This window comes from Papio anubis, chromosome 10 (assembly GCF_008728515.1).
Source record: "Papio anubis isolate 15944 chromosome 10, Panubis1.0, whole genome shotgun sequence".
NCBI lineage: Eukaryota > Metazoa > Chordata > Mammalia > Primates > Cercopithecidae > Papio > Papio anubis.
The window spans coordinates 14331355-14357416 of record NC_044985.1 but is presented as its reverse complement, the minus strand read 5'-3'; the positions used below and the strand labels follow the sequence as shown (position 1 = coordinate 14357416).

The 26062-nt window shown below is 38.0% G+C and overlaps 1 long non-coding RNA gene across 2 annotated transcripts in view; it reads left to right on the top strand.

Annotated features, from left to right (window-relative positions):
• Positions 1 to 325: 325 nt before the first annotated feature.
• LOC108581753 overlaps positions 326 to 26062 on the top strand; it is a 137921-nt gene continuing 112184 nt past the window's right edge. For both annotated transcript variants that reach the window (XR_004176486.1, XR_004176487.1), the window contains exon 1: positions 326 to 4686. This is a non-coding gene — a long non-coding RNA (uncharacterized LOC108581753). The remainder of the gene's footprint in view (positions 4687 to 26062) is intronic.

Genomic DNA, 26062 nt, shown 5'->3' with positions numbered 1-26062 from the left:
GGTCCTTCACGTCCCTTGTTAGCTGTATTCCTAGGTATTTTCTTCTCTTTGTGACAATTGTGAATGGGACTTCATTCATGATTTGGCTCTTTGTCTGTTGTTGGTGTATAGGAATGCTTGTGATTTCTGCACACTGATTTTGTATCCAGAGAATTTGCTGAAGCTGCTTGTCAGCTTAAGAAGCTTTTGGGCTGAGTTGATGGCATTTTCTAGATATAGGATCATGTAAATGGAAACAAAGACAATTTGACTTCCTCTCTTCCTATTTGAATACCATTTATTTCTTTCTCTTTCCTGATTGCCCTGGCTAGAACTTCCAATACTATGTTGAATAAGAGTGGTGAGAGAGGGCATCCTTGTCTTGTGCCGATTTTTAAGGGAAATGCTTCCAGCTTTTGCCCATTCAGTATGATATTAGTATTGCCATTGTTAAGGTATCAAACTGACTTTTAGAAAATTTGGAACATAAGGCAAAATTTTATCAATATGCTCTACTAATTTGGAGATTTATATTTCTCTCTGACATACAAAGTAGAAGTCAGTAAAACTTCCCAGGGGAACATATTTTCAGCAAGGTGCAACTTACATGAATAAAGTGTAATCTCTTGTTAGAGGATGTAGAGACATGGAGTTGTGAATTACATAACCCTTTCCAAACATTCTAATAAAGTGATTCTACTTCCTCTACATGTTTTTCTATGTGGGTGATTTATTTAGTTCTATAAATAAATGTATAAATGAATTTAAAATATACTTTTAATTTTTATATTTAGTTGTTTGTCAAATATTTAGTACATTTTTATTTGCTTTAAGAGGTACATAACATTCCTCTATTTCTCCATTTCTTGTTTCATACATTTATTCTAATATTCTAATATTGACCTTTTAAGGTGTTCTATATAAACACAACTCAACCCATAATACTCCTCTAATTAATATTCTCCAATGGTCATGCCATCACCTAAATAATAAAATCAAAGTCTTTAATTTAGTTTTGTAGGTCTTTCATAATATGATTTATGCTTAGTATTCTGACCTGATTTCTCACCATTCCCTCCTTTGCCTTTTATATAGCCCTGAGCTCTCAACCATGGTGTTTCTGGCCTTAGAACATTTGCTTAGGTTACTCATTTTTATTCATTCATTAAACACATTTCTTGGACACCTACTCTAAGCAAGAAACTGTGGTTGTTGTTAGTAACTTAAAAATGAAAACATTGCTTCTGCTGTAGGAAAGCACATTATTTTGTGTTCTTTGGAATAATAATAATAATAATAAACACTACAGTACAACACAGAAGCTTCTCAGCCCTCAAGAAAACATATTGCACTTCCTAAATATTCCTGGTCTGTTTCTCCTCCCTACTTCCTTTTGTTTCATCTTCAAGTCAAGAAATCAGGTCATTATCATGTTTAATCATCTGCCATGCCATGAGGTCCATTAGGGGCTAATGGAAACACAGGGTATGTGGATGATAAGGCCGTTTTCCTCGCTTAGTAGACAGTGTATCTACAGGGATATAAATGAACTATCTAGAGATGTATTTAATGTGAGGATCAGCAAACTTTTGTCTATTCGGACCAAATTTTAAATACGTTTGGCTTTTAGTCTTTGTTACAACTGTTTGGCCCTATCCTTGTAGGGCAAAACTAGCCATTGACAACACGTACATAAATAATGGGGATGGCTGTGTCCCAATAAAGCTTTACCAGAAAAATGGGTGACAGAGTGACTTTGGCCTTGGGGCTACAGTTTATCCACTACTGACTTAATGGATAGAAAATAAAACGTATAGTTTAAAAAATTATTCATGTAAATATTCAGAGAAATCAAATGCATTCTGTGTTAGCCCAGTCAAGAGAGCATACCTGGTTGCAGTAATTACTAAACAGGTACTTCCAGAAAAAAAGTCCAAACCAGGCTTTCTCCACAAAGTAGAATAACAAGACCAAAGTCTTACAGATAGTTACACAAATAGCATAGTTGACCTTAAAAAAAAAGTCAAACATGGAAAATTACCAGAATTAAATTGAGTTCTCCATAGAAATAGTACCATAGAATACACACACACACACACACACACACACAAATAACCACATGTATGAATATATGTTTAAATATAAACATACATATATATATATATGGAGTCTGACAAGTCTCAAGATGTGCAGATGGCAGACTGGAGACCCAGGAAAGCTGATGGTGTAGTTCCAGTCTGGAAAAAAAAAAAAAAAATCAATGTACCAGCTATAAAAGCCTGACAGGCAGGAGGAATTCCCTCTTATTCAGTGGAGGGTCAGCTTTTTGTTTTACTCAGGCTTGCCTATATTATGGAGGAAAGTCTACTTTATTCAATATGCCAACTTGAATGTTACACTCATTCAAAAATACCCTCACAGAAATGCCCAGAATAATGTTATACCACTATATGGGCATCCCATAGCTCAGTCAAGGTGACATATAAAATTTATCATCTCATAAAGCAAGTTGGCATTTCTGAGGACAGTTTGTGTAACAGGAGTCAGGAAAGTCTAATTGCCTTTTACAAAGCACCACTTCACCATAACACATGCCTTTTTCCCAGCCAACCTAGGGAACAGAAACCAACAAATTGACGCTAAAAGTTAAAGTTACTTAATACCACTTGAAAATTCATGAAATCAATTGTAATTAGTTCTTCTAGTTTCATGATATTTCCTTTTCCCCAATAGGGTATGCACGCACACACACAATCTAATTGCAAAATCACAAATCTATATAATGACAATGCTTTAGTCTGTTTTGTGCTACTATAAAAGAATATCTGAGACTGAGTACTTTAAAATGAACAGAAATTTATTGGTTCCCAGTATTGGAGGCTGGGAAGTCCAAAGTTGAGGGTCAAACATCTGGTGAGGGTTTTCTTGTAGCATTGTTTCATGGTGGAAGGGCTAAGTGAGGATGAGAGAAAGGAAAAGATTGAAATCTCAGCCTCAAACATTTTTATAGTCAGCATTAATCTCTTCATGGGGATAGAGTTCTCATGACCTCAAAACCACCCAGTAGGTCCCATCTCCCACCACTGTTGCACTAGGGGTTAAGTTTCCAACACATGCTTTTAGGGGGCACATTCAAACCATCACAGATGTATATCAAGGGTTTTCTATGTTGTGAAGAGCACATTGCCTTGTCGTACCAGGCTTTGTATAAAGCAAGGTGTAGAGATATTATATATGTCATTTTAATCTGCTCACTTTAGTATTTTATGAGCAAAATGTGTTAATAGAAAACATAAAATAGATACAAGCATAACTACTTTTATATTTAGAGATAGGGTGTGGCTCTATTGCTGAGACTAGGCTGTAGTAAAGCGGTGCAATCATAGCTCGCTGCAGCCTCAAACTCTGGGGCTCAAGCGATTCTCCAGCCCCGGCCTTCTAGGTAGCTAGGATTATATGCACGCACTGCCATACCAGCTAATTTTTAAAATTTTTGTAGAGACAGCATCTTGCTATGTTGCCCAGGCTGGTCTCAAACTCCCGGCCTGAAGGAATATTCCAGCCTAAACCTCCCAAAATGTTGAGATTACAGGCATTAGCCACCACACCTAGCCAGCATAACTATGTCCTTATTCTAAACTTATTGTGACATAGTATTATCATGGTCGTTTTTTGTTCTTTTTTTTTTTTTTTGTCATTCTCTTTACCATAGGAAAAGAAGAAAAGTCATTTTATTTATACCATCTACTCAAATGACAAGTGTGAACATTCCATTGCTTAAGGAAAAATTCATTAGAATGAATAACTGGCAGTATCAAATACTGCTTTCTTTCACATCGCTGCATCTCTGCCACCCAACCTAACTACCATCACTCAGTTTCACTGAAGAGGCAAACACATTACATATTAGCATAAATAAAATGTATGGAGCCATCACTTAAATGTGGTATCCTTTTAGATTGACACGTATCTATGAAACTGAATTTCTGATGCTAGAACTCTTGAAATCCATTTATTTAATTCTCATTGGCCTGAAAATTCCTTTACATCTTAGATTTGTTGACTCATGTTTATAAAAGCGACTGACATCTGCCTCCAATCATTATTTTTCTGGCAAACAAGATACAGTTTGGGATTTGATGAAGCAGCTCTCTTTTATAGGGCTTTTGACAAAAAGAAAAAAAAAAAAACTTTATAGATTGAAGCATATCTAAAGTCATCAATTTCTGATCCAGTTATAAATATGTCAAATAGCATTCTTCTAAGTAAATAGTGAATATTATTTCTTTATCTTTTCTTTCTCTTCTTTCAAAACCTCTGAGGCTGTCCTTAAAGGAATGTAAAATTTAAAGGAGAAAATATGGTTTGCAATTGAGATTTTCTGTTAACATTCAGTCTGCATTGGTTGTATTCAATGCTTTTATTTTTCTTCTGGCAATAGCAGTAAATTTATGTGTTGGTGACATTTCAGAAATCCCATCTTGGACTATGACTTACACTCTGTATTGCATTATAAATACTGACTTGCTTTCAAACCCCATGTGTGTCTCTCACATAGAAACCAACGTGACAGTGAAATTATTATATAACTTACTTTGCAACATTTATTATCCTTGCTGGAGATATATATATGTGTGTGTGTGTGTGTGTGTGTGTGTGTGTGAGAGAGAGAGAGAGTTACATTCACAATGGCCTCTGGGTTTTGAGGTATGTATATTTTTTTATTACCTAAGTTCTATACATTTTATATATTTTTAAAGTTTTTTTTCTGTGCTTAATGTCTGCTGTAGAAAAAAAATGCACATGTAATTGGGAATTAAGATACCATATTTCAAGTTAGAATCTGATTCTGTCGGAAGGGGAATCTTTTACATTTGCTGCTCTGGATTTATGTATGCTATGAATTTTGGTAGGAAAATGATTTTTTTCTCTCTAAATTTATTATTAACATTGTCTTAATGTTTCTATTTTATCCTGTTGGGTTTCAAACCTTTCTTATATAGTTTTTGGTGATTTTGTTCTACCTTTTCTGTTCTTTTTGTCAATGTTCCATTTATAGCATGCAAGTGAAAATTCATATCATGTCAGTGATAACACCGATTTTGTCCTTTCCAATAAATAGTGTTGTGCCTTGTTAAGGTATCCAAGTTGATTTTTTAGTGTGAAATGAAGTCACAAACATAAAATTTCAGTGTGCAAAGGCAGTAGTTAAACAGAGCTATTTCTGTCAAAAATGTGGAGATACTGGAGGTGTAATAGGTGGGTCAGAGCTCTGCTTGAATATTTGTTTTGAATCACTTTGCTGAGAACATAAATGTGGAATAGTCATCTTGCCTTTATAGTGTATAAGGCACTAGTAATGAAAATGTCTAGTTTTTCTTTTTGTCTCCAAACAAGGGCTACTATAACAAATTACTACAGACTCGGTGGCTTAAAATGACAGGCATATATTCTCCCACAATTGAGGAGACCGAAAGCCTGACATCAAAGTGTTAACAGGGTTGATTCTTCCTGGGGGCTCTGAAGAATGATCCCTGTCATGCCTCCCTTCTAGCTCCTAGTAACTGCTGGCAATCCTTGGTGTTGCTGGGATTGTAGCCATGTGGCTTCTGCCTCTCTGTTTTCACGTGGTCTTCTCTGTGTCTCAGTACTTTACCAGTTCTATAGGGAATACCTGTTTTTGGACTTAAGGCTCAACCTAAATCAAGGGTGATCCCATCGTGAGATCCTTACCGTAATCACATGTACAAAGACTTGTTTCCCACCCCCTCACCCCACCCCAGAGAAAGTCACACTTGCAGCTTCCAGGTAGATATGTCTTTGGGGCATTATTCAAACTATTAAAAATCTACCCTCTGGCCTCCAAAAATTTACGTTTGTTTTAAATGCAAACTACATTTATCACCTCTCAATATCCTTGATAGTCCCAACCTATTATAACATGAACTCTAATTCCAAAATCTCATCTAAATGAAAGTCCCTAATCTCATCTAAGTCATATATGAGTGAGACTCTGAGTAGGATCCTTTTGGGAGTAGAATTCTTCTCCATCTGTGGATGTATGGAACTGCACAAGTCATCTGTTTCCAAAATACAATAGTGGCCCAGGTGTAGAATAGACACTTTTATTGCATAATACAAGGAACATGGTGATCACTGGTTACAATACAAGCAAGTTCAAAACCCAGCAGAAAAAAATTTTGTTGGATTTCAAAGCCTGAGATCATCCTCTGTGGCTTGATGTTCTGTCCTCTGGGATGCAGGTGGTCCTTCTAACATCTGTGTCACCCTAAGAGCTATTCTTCCTTTTTTTCATAGGATAGTACATATGCAGCTAAGTAGCACCATGATCCCATTTCCTGCTTATAGAATTGTAGAAGTTCAACGTTCTTTTGTCATTGTTTCCTATGTCTGTCTCTTGCAGTCCAAGATGGCAATGTTTCTGTTGATATAATATTCTTAAAAACCATGTTGGTTGGCCAGGCGCGGTGGCTCAAGCCTGTAATCCCAGCACTTTCATTCATTGTGTATGCATGCATCATCACACTTAAAAATAAATAATGTCGTGTATCATGTTTTATTTAGAAGAGTGTTGGTAACAAGGACTGTATCATATTCATCTTTATAGCAAAATGTTGCACCGATACCATCATCTTTGAGAATCACATGACATATGAAACTGTAGAATCAGGATGGCTGCTTGTATAGGGATGCATATCAAGGATTGTGAAATAATAAGAATAGTGGTCAAGGTATTCTATAATCACATTGCTTGAGTTTGAAGCCCAGTCACATTTTTACTTCGTATTGGACAAATGTGACCTCCTAGGTAGAGAAATTACAAAGTATTTTCCTCTGAGGTTTGAGAACCACGAACACTTAGGTAATCCATATAAAGCAGAAATCTTTATTAAATTTTCAGTGAGTTGCAATACCATATACAATTATTAATAAAGAAGTATACAACATGGTTATACCATAGACTGATTATTTCTAAATTTTTCTATATCATGAATGTGAGGAAGGTGATCAGCAATATCTATAATAACAGAACAGCTATGGTTAACATTTGTTTTTCACATACTGCATAGCAGAAACTCTGCTGGGTTTTAGACCCATTATTTCTTATCCTCATAGAACTTCGATGTCGTTGAGAATTATGATTGTTGAAGGTCACAGATAGTCACGTGGAAGCAGTATGTGAAGTTCAACTACATTCCTTCAAAGTGCATGTCTCTTCCTTGTATGCCTGAGATTCTTTAGTGTTCATATAAGATGATGTAAGTCCCTTTGTGCTCAATCTGGCAACGTATTGGTTGACTTGCATATGAGTCACTTTCTATAGTATTAGGAGAAGTAAACTTACAAGAGTATTCCAGGAAGAAAGACTGTGGTTCTAACAGGCATCATGGAGAAAATACCATTGTAGAAATAAGAACAACAGGTTTCTGGGGTTCCAAAAAATGTTTTCACCTCTGATTGGGGTGTCCACCTTTGCTTAAGGAAAATGAGACACCTGAAGTCTATTTGGAAAACTGCCTGGCTTTTTTTATGGTGAACACGTTATATAAGTAACCCCATTGGTTGAGTTTGATGGGTTCTTATGTTCACTTTATTGAAGAAGAAACTGAGGCTTTGGAGAACTGTGCTTTTTTATAAGGTACTGCTATGTTCTGAATGTTTGTGTCCTCCCCAGGGTTTATATGTTCAAATTCCAACCCAAGGCAATGGTCTTAGAAATTACGGCCTTTGGCAGGTAATTAAGTCATAAGGGGACAGCCCTTATGGACAGGATTAGTGTCTTTAAAAAAGAGACCCCAGAGAACTGCCTTACTCCCTCCACCATGGGAGAATACATCAAGAAGCTACAGTCTGTGAACCAAAAAGTGGGCCTGCACCAGATGCCCCATCTGCTGGTACCTTCATCTTGAATTTTTACCCTCCAGAACTGTGAAAATAATAGCTTATTATTTATAAACCATACAGTTTATGCTCTTTTTGTTATGGCAGCTTGAGCTGACTAAGACAGCTACATGGCTCATGTAAGGTACAACAAGACACCTGGGACTTTGCTATTCTGATTTTTAAATTGGCAATCTTTCTTCTGTCACACGTAACATATCCTTCCTTTAGGCTATATTCAATTTTGTAGGGCTTTTGCTGGGATTCATCACATACATTCAACCCATATGTGCTTGTCTTCAAAGTTTGTGACAGAATTTATAATGTTACTGGAAGGAAGGTCAAACAGGATTAATTTTTGTTGCTTAATCAAAAGAATAAATGCACTTCACTTATCACCCTGGACTATGTTCATTCATTTGTTTAGAAAATATTTACTGAGTATCCCCTTTACCTCAGACAATCCTGTATGAAAGCAGATAAACGGATATCTATCTGGCCTTCAGGAAGTTTAAAGCATACTGGAGAAGACATATATAAATCAAATAATCACATAATCTAGTAAAAACTCCATAATTGTAAATCATGATAAAGGTTACATAAATAGACTTTTACGGTGAATAGGAGGAATTGGACTTGGTGGTGGAGTGAGGAAAGGTCTTTTCCAGGAGGAAAAGCAAAGTGAGGCACCTCCAAGCAGAGGCCACAACATGAGAAATAGACCTTCTAGAAGCTTCAGGTCAGACTTGGAGGCTACAAGCAGGCTGGAGTGCTGCCTACAAGGGTCACCTGATGCAAAAAGAGACAAGAAAAACAAGTGACACCTAGACTTGTTCAGGCTTTCTATTCTATATCATGCTCACTTACGTCAGAAAGCTTTGCACTTATCTGTAGAGAGAAGAGAAGGCACTGGAGGGTGTAAAGCAGGGAGTGAGAGGAATAGAGTAATGGGAAGATTGCTGTGCCTGTGCTGGAGAAGCCAGATTAGAAGAAGCAAGTGTTGACCTTGAAAGTCAGGTCAGGGAGAAAATAATTATAGCTTGAACACGTGAGAGAAAACAAGTGAGGGTCGTTCAGGTGGTAATTCTACAATCAACAGGGATAGGTTATATATAGGGCCTGAAAAACAAACGAGGGGTTAAGGGTGAGGCCACAGCTTCTGGCCTTAAGATTAGTGGTGACATTTGCTAGTATCATGAGAATAGGAGCAGATTTCAGATGAAGATTGACAATTTAGGTATGTTGAATAAGAGTTTTAATTTTAAAGATTTAAAATTCTAGTTACACATTAGACATTTAGGTATAACTCAGAGTTTGAATTTATTTTCCTTTCATTTTGCCTTAGAAGTAATAGACGATAATCATGGGTCTTTTAACATTGGATGGAATTTTTTCTTGTAGTATTATAGAAGAGAGCTATGCAGACTCCTCGTCAGAAATGATGTGTTATAACTCAGTCTTTTTTCTTAATCCACAATGCTTTGGATGCTTATAATTGCAAATAACCAAAAACCGAACTTTAACTTATTAAAAAAGGATTATTTTACTTATAGAAATGAATAAATGCAGAGGCAGGGTGGACTTCAGGTGGCATTTGATTAGTGCTCCAGCTCCATTTTCCTGAGGTTTCCTCAACTCCTGTTTTGTCTTCAGATTCAGGCTGGTATTATAGCAGTACCAAAATTAACCATCTGAACACCATGTCATCCAAAGCAAGAAAAGGGCATCTCTATTACAAAACTTCTCAGAAGAGTCCTGAGAATAACTATCTTAGCCTTGGAACACATGTGCCACTCCAGGAGCTAAGAATGGAATAAAATCGCTCAAAGCCACACAGATTCTACTATACACAGGGGGTTATCTGAAAAAGGAAAATGGGTATTAGAGAAGCAGCCAACAGCTACTCTTAACAACATTTTTGGGCAGATAAACATCCACGCACAAGTTTCTGTAACGTATGCCTTTTCCAATATGTTTTCATCAACCTGGGATTTGCTCATTTTCTCTCAAAATAAAATTTTTTAAAAATGTATTATCTTGCTATAATATCTAGCTCTGATCTTTAGGCTCACCAGATGACCTGTCTTCTTCATCAGGCTCATAGACAGCTTCTCACAGTTCAGTATTTATGGGCAAATAAAACTTAGTCCAATATATAATTTTTCATAAAAATGACCTTTTGGAGAAGGAGCAGTTGGAAACAAACAGTGGTAAGTTGTCTATAACACACACACAGGCTATCCTATGGGCAATAATAAGAACGCCTCTCTGTCTTGTTGGAGTGAGTTCTTCAGTCCACTGTCTGGTCCTTGTTCTGCCCTTGCCGGAAGAACTTTCCTGTACATTTTAATCTTCTCCATGGTCACAGGTACTGCACTTTGGGGAGGCTTTTCCTTTAAGAAATCTTAAAAAGCAGTCCATTTCCACGTGATAATGATTATTCAGAGGCCCGGAGATCATCCCATAGCTTGAAAAAATTGTAAGCCATTGGAAGTCAGTCTTGAGGTTATTGGTGATACACTGTCCTTAAGTATTCAGCAGGCTTCAGGTCTACTTTGGTTGCCCTGCAAAGGCAGCAAGGAGCCCCGCTCAAAAGTTAGTTTGAATTGTTGAGACTGATGTTGCCACACATACAAGAAGGTATGAAAAGGATATATCTACATTGGGGCTTTTGTGGGAAGGGTGGGCCAGGCCTCCCAAGCTGCTCCTAACAAAGCTTTAAAAGGGTCAGGAAAGTGGCTGGCTGAGGTATTTTATTGTGGTTAGGGGTTGCAGCTCTACCAAGGGTTCTTACAGGTGAGCCACGGCTTATATGGTTTAAACCTCTGCTGGCTTCAAAAGAGGCGGCAGCCATGCTTTCTCATCGGCTTCCTCAGATGTGGGCCACAATGGGGAGAGGTAAGGATAAGGCTTAAAAGATGTCAGCTATCAAATATTTTCTTAAAAATGCAGTCAGACTTTTTATCTACACTGTTATATTCACTTACAATGTTTTTCATGTACTAGAGGTCATAGACTTATCTGGCCACTATTTGTAGCTACTAATGAGCTTAAAGTTTTCTGTCCACTCTCAGCAAGTGCTTCTATCTTTCCAATCTTCAACTGAAATGTGTTTTGGGGCACATTGAACAAAGTGGGCCTAGGGAAACAAGGTAAAGGTAAATTGTCCTTTCAACCCAGTCAGCTTCCCAGCTTTTTCTCACACTGGAGTCATTATTTCCTCCAACAAACAGAGATTACTTCGCTGGAGTTGTGAGAGGAGACTTTGGGGATTCGGCTTTTCCTGTGTCGCAGTCTTAAACCCATCATAATTTTAACTTTACTGTTTCCACTAGACAAGATTTGAGGTAGAAAATCTAGTTCTTAAGTCTTAAATGTTTCAAAACGTTGAGTGTCGCCAACATGGAATGCAGGCCACAGGCAGAAAGGTCTCTCATAGCAAAGGTGCGGATCTTCCTCTGCTTTGAACAGTTTCAAAGCAGCTTACCTCTGTGATGAATGAACTTACTGAAAGTACCAAAAATAGCGTTCAGGTAGCACTACCCTGACTTTTGAGCCATGTCCCTTAATGCTGTGTCCTTTCTAAGCACAAAATCCATGTCCAAACTTACTTTTTTTTTCTTAATTGATACATGATATTTGACATATTTGTGGGGTGCATGTGATAGTTTGTTACCTGCACAGAATGTAATGATCAAGTCAGGGTGTTTAGGGTGTCCGTCACCTCAAATATTTATTATTTCTATGTGTTGGGAGCATTTCAAGTCATGTAGATATTTTGAAATATATAATATTTTGTTCATTATAGTCATCCTACTCTGCTGTGAAACATTAGAACATATTCCTTCTAACTGTATGTTTGTACCCATTAACCAACCTCTCTTTATCTTCCCCACACCTCACACACACCTTCTTCAGTCTCTGATATCTATTGTTTTGTTCTTTATTTTCAGGAGATCTACTTTTTTTAGCTCCCCTATGTGAGTGAGAATATGGGATAGTTGTCTTTCTGTGCCTGGCTGATTTCACTTAACATGATGACCTCCAGTTCCATTCATGCCACTGCAAATGACAGGATTTCATTTTTTTTATTGCTGAATAGTACTTTGTTGTATATGTATACCACATTTTCTTTATCAATTCATCCATTGATGGATACTTAGGTCGATTTATATCTTTGCTATTACTAATAGTGTTGCAATAAACATAAGGCTGCAGATATCCCTTTGATACACTGATTTCCTTTCCTTTGAATAAATACCCTAGTAGTGGGATTGGTTCTATTTTTCGTTCTTTGAGAAATCTGCATAGTGTTTCCCACAGAGGCTGTACTAATTCACGTGCCTACCAACAATGTATAAACGTTCATTTTTCTTTCATCATTAGCATCTGTCATTTTATTGTCTTTTTAATAATAACCATTCTATTTGGGGTAAGATGGTATCTCATTGTGGTGTTCATTTGCATTTTCCTGATGCTGAATGATGTTGAACATTGGTTTATATACCTGTTGGCCATTTGTAAGTCTTTTTTCGAGAAATGTCTGTTTATGTCGTTTGTCCACATTTTAATGCAGTTCTTTTTGTGTTTCCTTTTTTGTTTGTTTTTTTACTATTGAAATGAGTTATTTGTATATTCTGCATATTAGTCCCTTGTGTGATGAATAGTCTGCAAATATTTTCCCCCATTCATTCTACAGGTTTTCTCTTAACTCTGTTGATTATTTTCTTTGCTGTGCAGAAGCCTTTAAATTTAATGTAGTCCCATTGGTCTATTTTTGTTTTTCTTTCCTGTGTTTTTTAAGTCTTAATCATAAAATTTTTGCCGAATCATGTCCTTAAATGATTTTCCTATGTTTTCTTCTAGTACCATTATCGTTTTGGGTCTTATGTTACGTCTTTAGTCCATCTTGAGTTGATTTTTGTACATGAAAAGAGATGGGAGTTGAGTTTCACTCTTTTGCATAAGGAAATCCAGTTTTCCCAGCATTATTTATTGAAGAGGGTATTCTTTCTCCAATGTATACTCTAGGTGCCTTGTCAAAAATCAATTGGCTATAAATATGTCGGATCTGAGTTCTTTTTTTGTTTGTTTGTTTTGGTTTTTGTATGTTTGTTTTGTTTTTTGAGATGGAGTCTCACTCTGTCACCCAGGCTGGAGTGCAGTGGTGCCATCTCGGCTCACTGCAATCTCTGTCTTCTGAGTTCAAGCTATTCTTCTGCCTCAGCCTCCCGAGTAGCTGGGACTACAGGCACCCGCCACCATACCTGGCTAATTTTTTTATTTTTTATTTTTTGTATTTTCAGTAGAGACATGGTTTCACCTTGTTGGCCAGATGATCTTGATCTCCTGACCTCATGATCTGCCTGCCTGGGCCTCCCAAAGTGCTAGGATTATAGGCGTGAGCCACTGCTCCTGGCCTATCTGAGTTATTTATTCTGTTCCTTTAGCCTGTATGTCTGTTTTCATAAGAATACCATGCTATTTTCGTTACTATAGCCTTGTAACAAACTTTGAAGTCAAGTAGTATAATTGTTGTAACTTTGTTTTGCTCAGTATTGCTTTGGGTATTTGTGCTCTATTTTGGTTCCATACGAACTTTCAGACTTTTTTTTTTTTCTATTTATGTGTAAACGGATGTAAATAGCTTGACAGGAATTTCATTGAATCTAACAGATTGGGTAGTATAGTCTCTCTCAATAATATTAACTATGCTGATCTGTGAACGTGAGATGTTTTTCTATTTGTGCATATTCTCTTGAATTTCTTTCATCAGTTTATTTTTTTTCTTGTGAAAGTATCTCACCCGCTTGGTTAAATTTATTTCTGAGTATTTTATTTGTAGCTATTATAAGTGGAATTGCCTTCTTGATTTCTTTCTCAGCTAGTTCATTATTTATGTATAGAAACACGAATGACATTTTTAGTGTTAATTTTGTATCCTGCAGCTTTACTGAATTTATCAGATCTAAATTTTGTGGTGGGTTCTTTAGGTTTTTCTAGATAAAAGATCATGTCCTCTGCAGAGAGAGACAATTTGACTTCCTTTTTCCAATTTGCCAGATTTTTTTTTTTCCTCTTGCCTGATCACTCTGGCTATAATCTCCAATACTATGTTGAATAAGAGTGGGAAAAAATGGGCATCATTGTCTAGTTTCAGTTCTTAGAAAAAAGGCTTTTAACTTTTCCACATTCATTATTTGGTCATCATATATGGCCTTTATTATGTTGAAGTATGTTCCTTCTACACCTAGTTTATGGATTTTTTTTTCTTTATCAAGAGAGGGGATATTGTATTTTATCAAATCCTTATTTTTCATGTATAAAAATGATTATTTTGTTGATGTAATGTATTATAGTTATTGATTTGCATATACTGAGCGGTCCTTGTGTCCCTGGAATAAAACCCACTTGAACATGGTGTATTATTTTTTTATGTGCTGTTGAATTCAGTTTTCCAGTATTTTGTTGAAGATATTTGTGTCCATGTTCATCAGAGATATTGATCTGATGTTTTCTCTCTCTTTTTTTTTTTTGTTTAAATGTGTCTTTGGTGTCAATGTCAAGATAATGTGGACTTACAGAATGGGTTAGAGAGAATTCCCTCCTCTTCAATTGTTGGAAGCGTTTGAGGCGAACTGGTGTTAGTTCTTAATATTTTTGGTAGAATTCAACAGTGAAGCCATGCTATTTCTTCCAGATTCAATCTTGGTCAGTTGCATATGTCCAAAAATGTATACAATTTTTCCATATTTTCCAGTTGGTTCATATATAGTCATTCATGATAGTGTCTGATGATCTTCTGTATTTATGTGTTATCATTTGCATGTTGTTTACTTTCTATATATTTGTGTAGTTTGAAAAGCTCCTCTTGGTATTGATTTCTTGTTTTATTTCATGTTATCTCAGAAGATATTTTAAATAATTTTAATATTTAAAAATTCACCAAGACTTGGTTTTTGGCCTACTGTATGGTATATCCCAGAGAATGTTCCATGTGCTGATCAGAAGAATGCAGCGGTTGTGCAAAATGTTTTGTAGGTAAATGTCTGTTAGGTCCGTTTCGTTTAAAGTTCAGTTTAAATCCAATGTTTCTTGGTTGAATTTTTGTCTAGATGATCTGTTTAATGTCAAGAATGAGATGTTGAACTTCCCCACTATTATTGTATTGGAGTCTATCTCTCCCTTTAGATCTAGTAATATTTGGTTTACATATCTGGGTGTTCCAGTATTGAGTATTTTTTATATTTATAATTGTTACATCCTCTTGATGGATTGATCCCTTTATCATTATGTAATGACCTTATTTCTCCCTTTTTACTGTTTTTGACTTAAAGTGCATTTATCTGATGTAAGTATAGCTACTCCTGCTTGATTTAGATTTCTGTGGAATAGCTTTTTCTATTCCTTTACTTTTACTCTATGTATGTCTTTACTGATAGAGTTTCTTGTAGGCAGCATACAATTGCATCATTTTTAAAAACTACATGCAGCCAGTATACATCTTTAAAGTGGAAAATTTAATCTCTTTACATTCCAGGTCATTATTGATATGTGACGTTTTAGCCTTCTCATATTAATTGTTTTCTGGTAGTTTTGTATATCCTTTTTTTCTTTTTTATTTCTCTGTAGTTTATCATCGTGGTCTGGTGGTTTCGTTGAAATGGTAATATTTGTGTTTTATCTTCCTCATTTATGTGTTTGCTGTACTAAGGAGCCTTATACTTTCATATGTTTCCACGATATATCATCTTTACATTTCCAGGTTTGGGACTCTCTAAAGCATTTCTTGTAGGGCCAATCTAGTGACAAAAAACTTTCTCAGTTTTGGCTTATCTGGGAAAGATTGATTTCGTATTCATTTATGAAGGATAACTTTGATAGGCATATTATTCTTGACTGACTGATTTTTCTTTCAGCATTTTGAACATATCATCCCTTTCTCCCCTGGCCTGTAAGATTTTTTTGTTTGTTCATTTTTCCTGAGAAATCCACTGTTATTCTTTCTTCTGCTTAATCTAATCTGTTGTTGCAACTCTGGAATACATTCTTTAAAATTTCATATATTGTTGAGTTCTGGGATTTTCTTTTTTTAAATGGTATCTATATCTTTGGTAAATTTCTCAGTCATATCCTGAATTGTTGTTTTCTGATTTCTTTATATTGTTTATGTGTTCACATGATTTCACTGAGCTTTTTTATTTGTATTCAATTTCTGGCATTTCATCATTTTTTTTTCCTGAATTTTTTTGTTAGAGAATTACTATCCTTTGGATGTGTCCAGTTTTCCTGCTTTTTCACATATGTGGCATCTTTACATTGATATCTGCACATCTGGTGAAATAGTCACTTATTTCATTCTTTGGATTGTCTTTCATAGGGGAAGACTTTACTGAATATGTGTCTATGTTGCTTGAGTATGGTATTTTTAAATCTGGGTACATACAGTAATGAAGTCTTTGAAATATATATTCAGCTGTGAACAGCATCAGTAGTATTTGTGAATTCTTTAGTGGCTTGGGTATAATTGTTAGTGGAGGCTGTGGTGAACCTTTGCTAGAGATAAAGATGCCAGGTAGGCCAGTCCTTGAACCCCAGTAGTGGCAGCTGCAGGCCAAATATTTCTTTTTCTGGGCACCTAGATGGTTTATGCAGGCACTGGTGCTGGCAGGTCCAGGTGGCCTGATCCTTCGGCTTTCAGGGAGCTAATTCAGGTGCCATCAATGGAGGTGGTGGGACAGATGGGTGTGTAGGTTCATAGGCCCCCGAATAGCATGTGTGGCATGAACAGTGGTAGTAGCACTGATGCGGCAATTCTTAGGCTCCCAGGTGGCACTTGTTAATGGGGCTGTGATGGGCTAGGCATGACAGTTTGCTGGAACCCAGTTGGTGCATGCAGGTAAGTGCTAGCAGTGGTGTTGGTGGCAGGCTGTGTGGGCCCATCTTCAGGTCCGCAGGAGGAGTGCACAGATGCTAGCAAAGCTGGACCAGCCAGGGTGCTCCCCAGGTCCCTGGGTGGCATGCTCAGGTACTGATTGGGGATGACGCCATGCCAAGCCGGCCTGAACTCACGCCCTCTGGTGGTGCACATGGGTGCAGGCTACAGTAGGTAGGGTGGGACAATCTGCAGTGGTAGATAAAGAAAGCCTGTTCTTACAGTGTGTGAAATTGTGCAGCAGTCCTGCTCCTGGGAGGCAATGAATTGCTGTCAGTGGGAGCAGACTCAGGCAGGCAGAAGCAGCCTTCAGGTTCTGGGGAGTCTATATTTGGCTCCCCAGTGGCAGCAGCAGCTGTGGTGGTATTCAGGGATACCCCGTACTTAGGACATACTTAGAGCATATATTAGAGCACAGAAGCCACGCTGCTTGTTGTCAGTAGCCCCATATAGGCAGCTTTCAGGCTCTGAGAGTTGCTCACTTTGGCTCCTGGCAGCAGCCACAGCCGTGGTGGTGTGCAGGAGGAGTTTGCCCTCAGAGCACAAGCTGGAGCACAGAGACTGCTGCTGCTGGGAATGGAGTTGCTGTCAGCAGCCACAGGAAAGAAGCTCTTAACCCCTGGGGAGTTTCCACAGCTTAGGTGTCCTTTGTCCTAGGGCAACCTTCCTGGTGTGCTGTGCCACCCTTTCCCTGGGGTGTAGAACTCTGTGTGGCGTACAGTTCTGGCGACGCTGCCACATTGTTGGGTCTACCTGGTGTTGCACCACTGCAGCCCTCCAAGTGGACATGGGAAATTTCAGTGAGGACTCCCAAGATGTGGAGACGCAGGGGCTGTTGAGCACCAGGGCGGGATGCCGTCTGATGGAGACTGGACTCTCAAAATGACATTGTGCTGAAGTTTCTTAGGTCTCCAGGGGTGTGTATGACCTAGCATGTATTCCCTCTCTGGAGCAGTGCCTTTGTAGGATCTCCAGGCAACTGCCGATGCTAATAATCTAAGGGGCTATGTGGGTTCAGGGGCTCTCCTGTACCTAGGATTGCAGGAGTCCTCCGTGGGAATGTGGCTGCTGAGGATCTCTCACTTACCCTTTCCTTGCACCAGGGGGTTGGGGGCGGTCTTCAGGAACCCAGCTGATCCTGGCTACACTAGCTAATTCTTTTATCCTATCCTTCTGTGCCTCAGATGTTTTCTGTCACTTCTCTGCTGAATTCCAATGTTCTCTCTTACATGTTCTTTTCGAGAGTGATTTTCTATTCATAATTTTACTTCTTTCTGGAGGAGGCAACTGTCAAATGCCTGTAGTTAGCCATCTTTAGACTATTCACTCTATGCTGTGATCTCTTCCTAATTTGGTCTTGAGGTCTGTCCATGGACAGTGGCCATAAACCAAGACATCGACTCTCTATAAGAGCCCTGACAGGGGAAATTAATTTCAGGTGTATGTGTCAAGTGAGACACATGAGGAAATGAAAAAAAAAATGCATGAAACTGAAGAAATGCATTACTTAGAGATCTCAGAGCTGTTGGGGTAGCTAACAGGAAGTCCAGAGGCAGTAAGTAGGGGGCTCCACTAGCATGAGCATACCTAGGGGACTATGCCTTTCTCAAGGTCCATGGGAATTACTTTTTTGGCTTTCTAGTGTGGTTTGTGGAAGGGCTAATTTAAAGAAAACACATCAGAAAATGGGAAACTTATTTACATGACTCTGGTGTTAATAATTAAGTATCTCTTGTGATCAGTAGTTGTAGGATGTGTTGGGTTTTGGGTTAGTGATATGAGGAACAAGTGGGCTCTACTACAGGCAACCACAGGGAAGGGAAATTTTAGTGAGGCCAAAGGTGACAGGGTCAACAGGGATTCAAACAACTAAAGTGGATGCTGAGGCAGCAACTACATTAGACCCATTTATGACAAAACTTTGCAGAGACCACTCACTAACAATTGTATCATCAATGTAGAAAAATCATCAGTTTCTCATTTGAGGTAGAAAATTCTACACTATTCTCCTGCATAACATAATTGAGGACAGTCTATTAACAGCACACCACTCCCAGTCTTACTAATATTAAGTGGGGTGGTTTTGCTTTTAAGAAAAAATAAAAAAATAAACCTTATTCAAAATGAATTAAACTGTAAATTAAGCTATAAAGATAACTTTATTGTCTTAAATAATTGAAAGAGATTATTGTCTTAAATAATTGAAAGGCAAGCTTCAGACATATCAAGAATTCAGTTCCATTTCTCTGCTATTCTGTGGACACTCATCTCCTGAATGTTGCTTTTTTCCGGGCCCAGTACTGAACAGTGCCAGGTAGAAGTACTAGGCCTTATAGTGCCCAAAGCAACAGAGTGGCAAATTATGATTTTCTCAATTTTCCCATCACATATTCTCAGATTTCAGGTCAAATGCCCATCCCAAATGGCAACTTATGGCCAGTATGGCAGAAGACACTGTTGGAGTTTGCCTTATTACCTGTTCCATTTCTAGAACCTGGGGTGAATTCTACCTAAAAACAATGTGAATCTTCAATAAAATTATCCAGACAGCAAACTGGTATCCAGCGGACTTGGTACTACATAAAAATATTTGTCCGATAAGAAGATAGTACATTTTCAGGATTTAAACGTTTAATTGATTTCTATGTTAAGTTACATGAGACATAATGGCCCCTCATTTTGTTTCTAGTGTTTACACAGGTTCAGCCTATGCTAGATAATCTCTCCAGTATGTTCCTTTCCTGAAGCGACTTCTAGGGAGGCTCTGGAATTTTCCTTTATAGTTGTTGGTAGGAAATATCTGACCTACCTGGAGACAGACAAGACTTGGGCTAGAAAAAGCAAATGAATGACCTTTAAACTCCCTCTTGTCCATTCAGGGGCATAAATATTACTATCCAGATTATCCATTAATGTATGAAAAATTGTTTTCTGTGGTTTCTCCTGAAAACTTTTTATAATCAGTTGTAAATTTTAATTCAACCGACTTTTCTTTCATCAAATAGTTTCTTCTAAGAATTGTACAAAGCTTCCAATTTTATAAGGTTATGCATTCAAGAAGGCTTTTTAAGTAAATATTGGAATGAACTCCTTTGAAAGTTTATGCTAAAGTTGTGTCCTTCTGAAATAAACTTTTTCTTCTCTTTTAATGGTTCTTTCTGTGATGAAATTAGAATAATTACTTCGGTTAACTTTTCCACTTCTAAATTAGAACCACATAGATAAACTATATGTTTCTTTTTTTCAAAAGCAAAGCTTTTTAAACTGTGACTTTTTTTCCTACTCCCTTATAATCTCTGTACCATCAACTGTAAGGAAATCAGTGACTTCATGTCTGTTACCCCATACCTTCAGCTCAAAGTCAATATCAGTTCTGTGTCCCACTTAGGTGTGGATCATAACAAACATTATATTTCTCTAGTTCAAAAATATTTCTTCCCTGTGTTATTTTCCTTCTCTTTCTGCTGTCTGATAAGAGATAGACAGTGAATTGCCTCAAGCAAAGGTATTCAAGGTTGAATCCTACATAAAGGTGTCACCGAGAAGGCCACTTCAAGGGACGTCTTTTCCTCATTAGCGCAAAAGGGCCATATGCTCACCAAGCTGTGCATACATATATTTGCATCTGTCCAGAATGAGACACCTTTTTCAGTTTGAATAAATACCCTGTCCTAGAGTTTTAGGTCTAGTTGTACAATTTTTCAGAGTTCCATATCAGTTAGGGATTTTTATGGCAAACAATAAAAATTTGCTCTGGTTAACTTATAGGACAGAAAAGGCATTTGATGTAAGATATTGGAGTAGCTTAGAGAATCGTTCAGAATGACACCACCAGTGTACCACGGAAACAGCAGCAGCAGGAAAAGCAGAATTTGCCAAGAGCTGACATGTCTGTTGTTTTGCCGTAACTGTAGTTTTACAGTTATAACTTATCTGGGGAGATTATAATGAGCCCAGTTTGATCATATGTTCATCCTCTGGCCAAAGATGGCAGACAGGAGTCAGAGGAACATGATCAGAAGAGAAGGTCTGCTTTATTCAAAGTCTTACCAGGACTTCATTAAAGAGAGGAGTTTTTCATTAAAGCAAAGGGAGACACTGTTACCAAAAGAATGGGGAAGGAACGCTGAGTATATAAGAATAGTAAAAGTCTGCTTGTGGCAGACGTGAAGACGTGCAGCTCAGCGTCTCCTTCAAGAAATGGCTCATTGCCCGGCTCTGCGAAATGTGGAAACTGCTAACACCTCGAGACCCATCTCAGCTTTTGAGTGCTAGTTACTCAGAAGTGGCCATGACTGACAGTGGCAAGGGAGAATCTTCTAAAGGGAAAAGCTTTAGCCACTACACCTGGGCATCCTCTGTGTGGAAAGGAAAGTGGTTCAGGATTAGAACATATCGACTCATATAAAGTTGCAAATAACCTGGCTGGTTTGTCAGGGCTCTAGAATAGAATCTTTGGAAGATCAAAGATAAAAAGGTCTAAGGTAGAGACAAAAGAATGAACATGTAAGAGTAGAGACAATGTGTGAAGATCACTGCATCACATATTAGTACCCAGCAGAGAGACACACTGCAGAGACACCGCCAACCAAGTACAATAAATGAGTCAGCCAGTTGAAGTCAGCAGCCATCCCAGTGCTTGCTCAATGACTCACTAATGCCATAGCCATGAAGTCAGAGATGGAGGCTATGCAACAGCCCAAAAGCAGAGATTCCCACAAACCAGGGCCAGAATAACTATAGCTATTTCTGAGTGTTCAACCTACCAGCCACAGAGACAATTTGTCCCCCATGTTACTACTATTCAAGGAGACTAGCAAGCCATTTGGTGGCATTTATTTATTCTTGTAGGAACACTTTCTGTTCTTACAGATACTTATTGCAGATCCTGGTTTGCCTTTCCTCCCTGCAGAGCCTCAGTTAGCACCACCATCCACAGGCTTCCAGAGTGCCTACTATGTAGGCATACAGTTCCATCCAATGCAGCTTCTGACCAGGAGAGCCGCTTATAGCAATGGATGAGCAGTAGTCCCACGACCATGAGATCCACTGGTTGTCTCATACACACCAATCAGTGGAAGCTGCCTGATGGGGGGATGGAATGGTCTGTTGAATGTGCAACTGAAGTACTAGTTGGGAGGCAATACTCTGTGAGCCTGGGGTTCCATCCATCAGGGATTAGAAACCTCTCTATGGCATTGTATCTCCAATAGGAAAAATACATAGATCTTCATAGGAGATACATAGGGAATCAAGCGGCTGAATCAGGAGTGGCCCATGTACTAGCATTCTTAATGGCTTACTGGGAAATTGTGTGCTTCTCATTCCTACAGTTCCTGGCGTTTCAAGTTTAGAGGCTGTGATACCCTAAAGGGGTACACTGTTGCCAGTAGACACAACAATTCTTCTGAACTAAAAGCTATGGCCATCACCTGGCACTTTAGATACCCATGTCTAAGAAACAGAAGGCCATGAAATGAGTCATCATCTTATCAGACCACTGAACAGGATTAGTAAAAGAAGATAGAGCAGTTCTTATACAATAGGGGTAGTAGAAACAGGTGTGGAATACAGGTTATCCACTGAGTACTTCTGGGTACTATTTTGACCAATTGTGTCAGGTTGATGCAAACTAATTGCAGTTTTTGCCATTACTTTAATGGTGAAAATTAAACAAATGGCATAAATAAAAATTAAATTAATGCCATTCATTACAGTGATGGCAAAAACTGCAATTTCTTTTGCTCCAATCTACTAACAATGAAAGAGTAAGGGCAGGAAACTAGGCTGAGAAGAATAGGTTTACCAAGAACTCAGATCCCTCAGGAATGAGGTTTCTGAACACAGCATAAGGTATTCTCCCCACTAAGATAAGCAGATGTAATAGCTAAGTAGAATGTGAGTTTGAATGGATAGAGGAGGAAAGAGACGGGCAAAGTACAGTTGCAGCCCTGAAATGAGAAGTTAAAAGGAGAATACAATTTTAGCCACTAGTTTTTATTGCCTCAGTTTCCTCCCAGGAGTAGCTATTCTCCAAATGAATATGAATGAAGTGAATCTGTAGGGCATGGGGATGGGTAAGGCAGACACAAAGAGAGAGAACTCAAGTTCTCCTTCAGGTAAGGACCTGCTTTTCTGAATTATGAAGAGTGTGGTCAGCTAGCAGCTTCCTGCTGTTAACTTCAGGTGTGCTTTACCTTCTGAGTTGAGGTCATGTGCTCCTGCTGGTGACCTTAGTCAGTGACTGGACAAGACCATGACACAGGGTCTAGCAATGTCTGTTCACTCCAGAACTACTCTAATATTTGCGCTAGTCCCCACTGGGCTTGATGAGATTTTGTCATGTTTGCATCACAGGCTCTCAACACGGCATGCCCAATCCTGTTCATCCCTTTTACTTTCACAGATGTGATCCCCCATAAGCTTTCACCCTCCTAACTCCATCTTACTGTCATTTTCTGTAGGAGCCAACCAGCACACCACTAAAAATATATATTTTTTAAATTTTCAGGAGGCAGTTAATGATTCAGAATAAGATAATTTTGACTCTTAGCAAACTGTTCTTCCTGTTGCAATGTCACATACCTCGTGCCTTTGTTTCGTTGGGAAAAAAATGTAACATTTCTCTAAAATATATCTAAAATATGTTCTCTAAAATACATTCTCTAAAATACTCCCTACAACTTTTACAATTTAGGATGATGCGGTCTGTATCAGCATGGAAGCATTATGCTCTTTTCTTTTAAAAAAAAATTATTATACTTTAAGTTCTAGGGTACATGTGCATAACGTGCAGGTTTGTTACATATGTATACATGTACCATATTGGTGTGCTGTACCCATTAACTCATCATTTACATTAGGTATATCTCCTAATGCTACCCCTCCCCCCTCCCCCTACCCTACGACAGACCCTGGTATGTGATGTTCCCTTTCCTGTGTTCAAGTGATCTCATTGTTCACCTGTGAGTGAGAACATGCGGTGTTTGGTTTTCTGTCCTTGTGATAGTTTGCTGAGAATGATGGTTTCCAGCTGCCTCCATGTCCCTACAAGGGACATGAACTTATCCTTTTTTATGGCTGCATAGTATTCCATGGTGTATATGTGCCACATTTTCTTAATCCACTCTGTCACTGATGGACACTTGTGTTGGTTCCAAGTCTTTGCTATTGTGAATAGTGCCGCAATAAACATATGTGTGCATCATCATTATGTTCTTTTCAATTGTCAAGGTTATAATGTTTACATAATCTAGCTATCCCGTAAGAACACAGAAAGTTCTGGTAAGCCAAGCAAGATGAGCAGCAGTGTCAATGCCCAAACATGTTCTTTTATTTTCTTTTCTCTGACCTTAAAAATAACTTCTTGAGAACATTTAAAATAAATTTTTACATTCAAGCATGAGTTTTAATTATGGTTGATTCTGGGTTACCTCAGATGCTTAAAAAAAATGAAAACATGTTTTTTAGGGGAAAGAACTCAAGTTTTTAGTCAGAATCAGCAAAGTTAAATCCTGGGTTTTATCTCCTTATCCAGCAGGTGACATTGGGAAAGATACTTAATCTTTTTGTTCCTTTACTTTCTAATGTATAAAATACAATAATTATGATCTCTAACTCAAGTTTTTTCTCCAAGGCGTGATAAGATAACGAGGGTTTCTGGAACACAGAAATCAAATCAAGAAATAATAGTTTCCTGAAATTACAGTAGACAAGTAGGGGCCAACATCTGGAAAAGGAAAGATGCAGTGAACTCTCACACCTAGTATGAGCCAGGCATGTGGTTATTTGCATTGTGTGTATGACAAAACTTTCTTCAATGTAGGTAATAACCTTGTGAGTTGACTGTAAATATCCTTACTTTATGGCTAGAAAATATAGGTCTCTGAAAGGTGAACTAATTTGCCCAAAATGATATGCTACTCAGGTAGTGAGGACAGGAAAGTTTTCGAATTAGCAACGAAGTCATTAATAATTAGATACCAAAAGTGAATAAGAATGGTAATGCTAGATTGAGGTGTGCTTTCTCATCTCTGCTCTACCCTTATGTATATGGTGAACACATACCTTCACTGTGTGTTTTTATGAGAGGTAGAGATGGAGCTTGCTTTTAAAGGACCACTTGCCTGTGGGTATAAAGTTAATCAATGAAGGCATTTACTACAAAATCGCATTGCTTTTAAAGATATATCAAAAAATCAAAATAACATGGAATATTAATGTATTGGAGATTTTACTGGGTCCACATTCATTATCAGATGTAACTAACTTTTTAAAAAATTTATTATACTTTAAGTTCTGGGATACATGTACAGAATATGCAGGTTTGTTACATAGGTACACATGTGCCATGGTGGTTTGCTGCACCCATCAACCCATCACCTACATTAGGTATCTCTCCTAATGCTAACCCTCCCCTAGCCCCCCATCCCCCTGACAGGCCCTGGTGTGTGCTGTCCCCCTCCCAAGGTCCATGTGTTCTCATTGTTCAACTCCCACTTCTGAGTGAGAACATGTGGTGATTGGTTTTCTGTTGTTGTGTTAGTTTGCTCAGGATGATGGTTTCCAGCTTCATCCATGTCCCTGCAAAGGACATTAACTCATCTTTTTTATGGCTGTATAGTATTTCATGGTGTATATGTGCCACGTTTTCTTTATCCAGTCTATCATTGATGGGCATTTGGGTTGGTTTCAAGTCTTTGCTACTGTGAACAGTGCTGCAATAAACATATGTGTGTGAGTTGGTATCTCATTGTGGTTTTGATGTGCATTTCTCTAATGACCAGTGATGATGAGCTTTTTTTCATATGTTTGTTGGGCACATAAATGTCTTATTTGAAAAGTGTCTGTTCATGTCCTTCGCCCACTTTTTGATGGGGTTGTTTGATTTTTTTCTTGTAAATGTGTTTGATTTCTTTGTAGGTTCTGGATATTAGCCCTTTGTCAGATGGATAGATTGCAAAAATTTTCTCCCATTCTGTAGGTTGCCTGTTCATTCTGATGATAGCTTCTTTTGCTGTGCAGGTCTTTAGTTTAGGTCCCATTTGTCAATTTTGGCTTCTGTTGCCATTGCTTTTAGTGTTTTAGTCATGAAATCTTTACCCATGCCTATATCCTGAATGGTATTGCCTAGATTTTCTTCTAGGATTTTTACGGTTTTAGGTCTTATGTTTATGTCTTTAATCCATCTTGAGTTACTTTTTGTATAAGGTGTAAAGAAGGGGTCCAGTTTCAGTTTTCTGCATA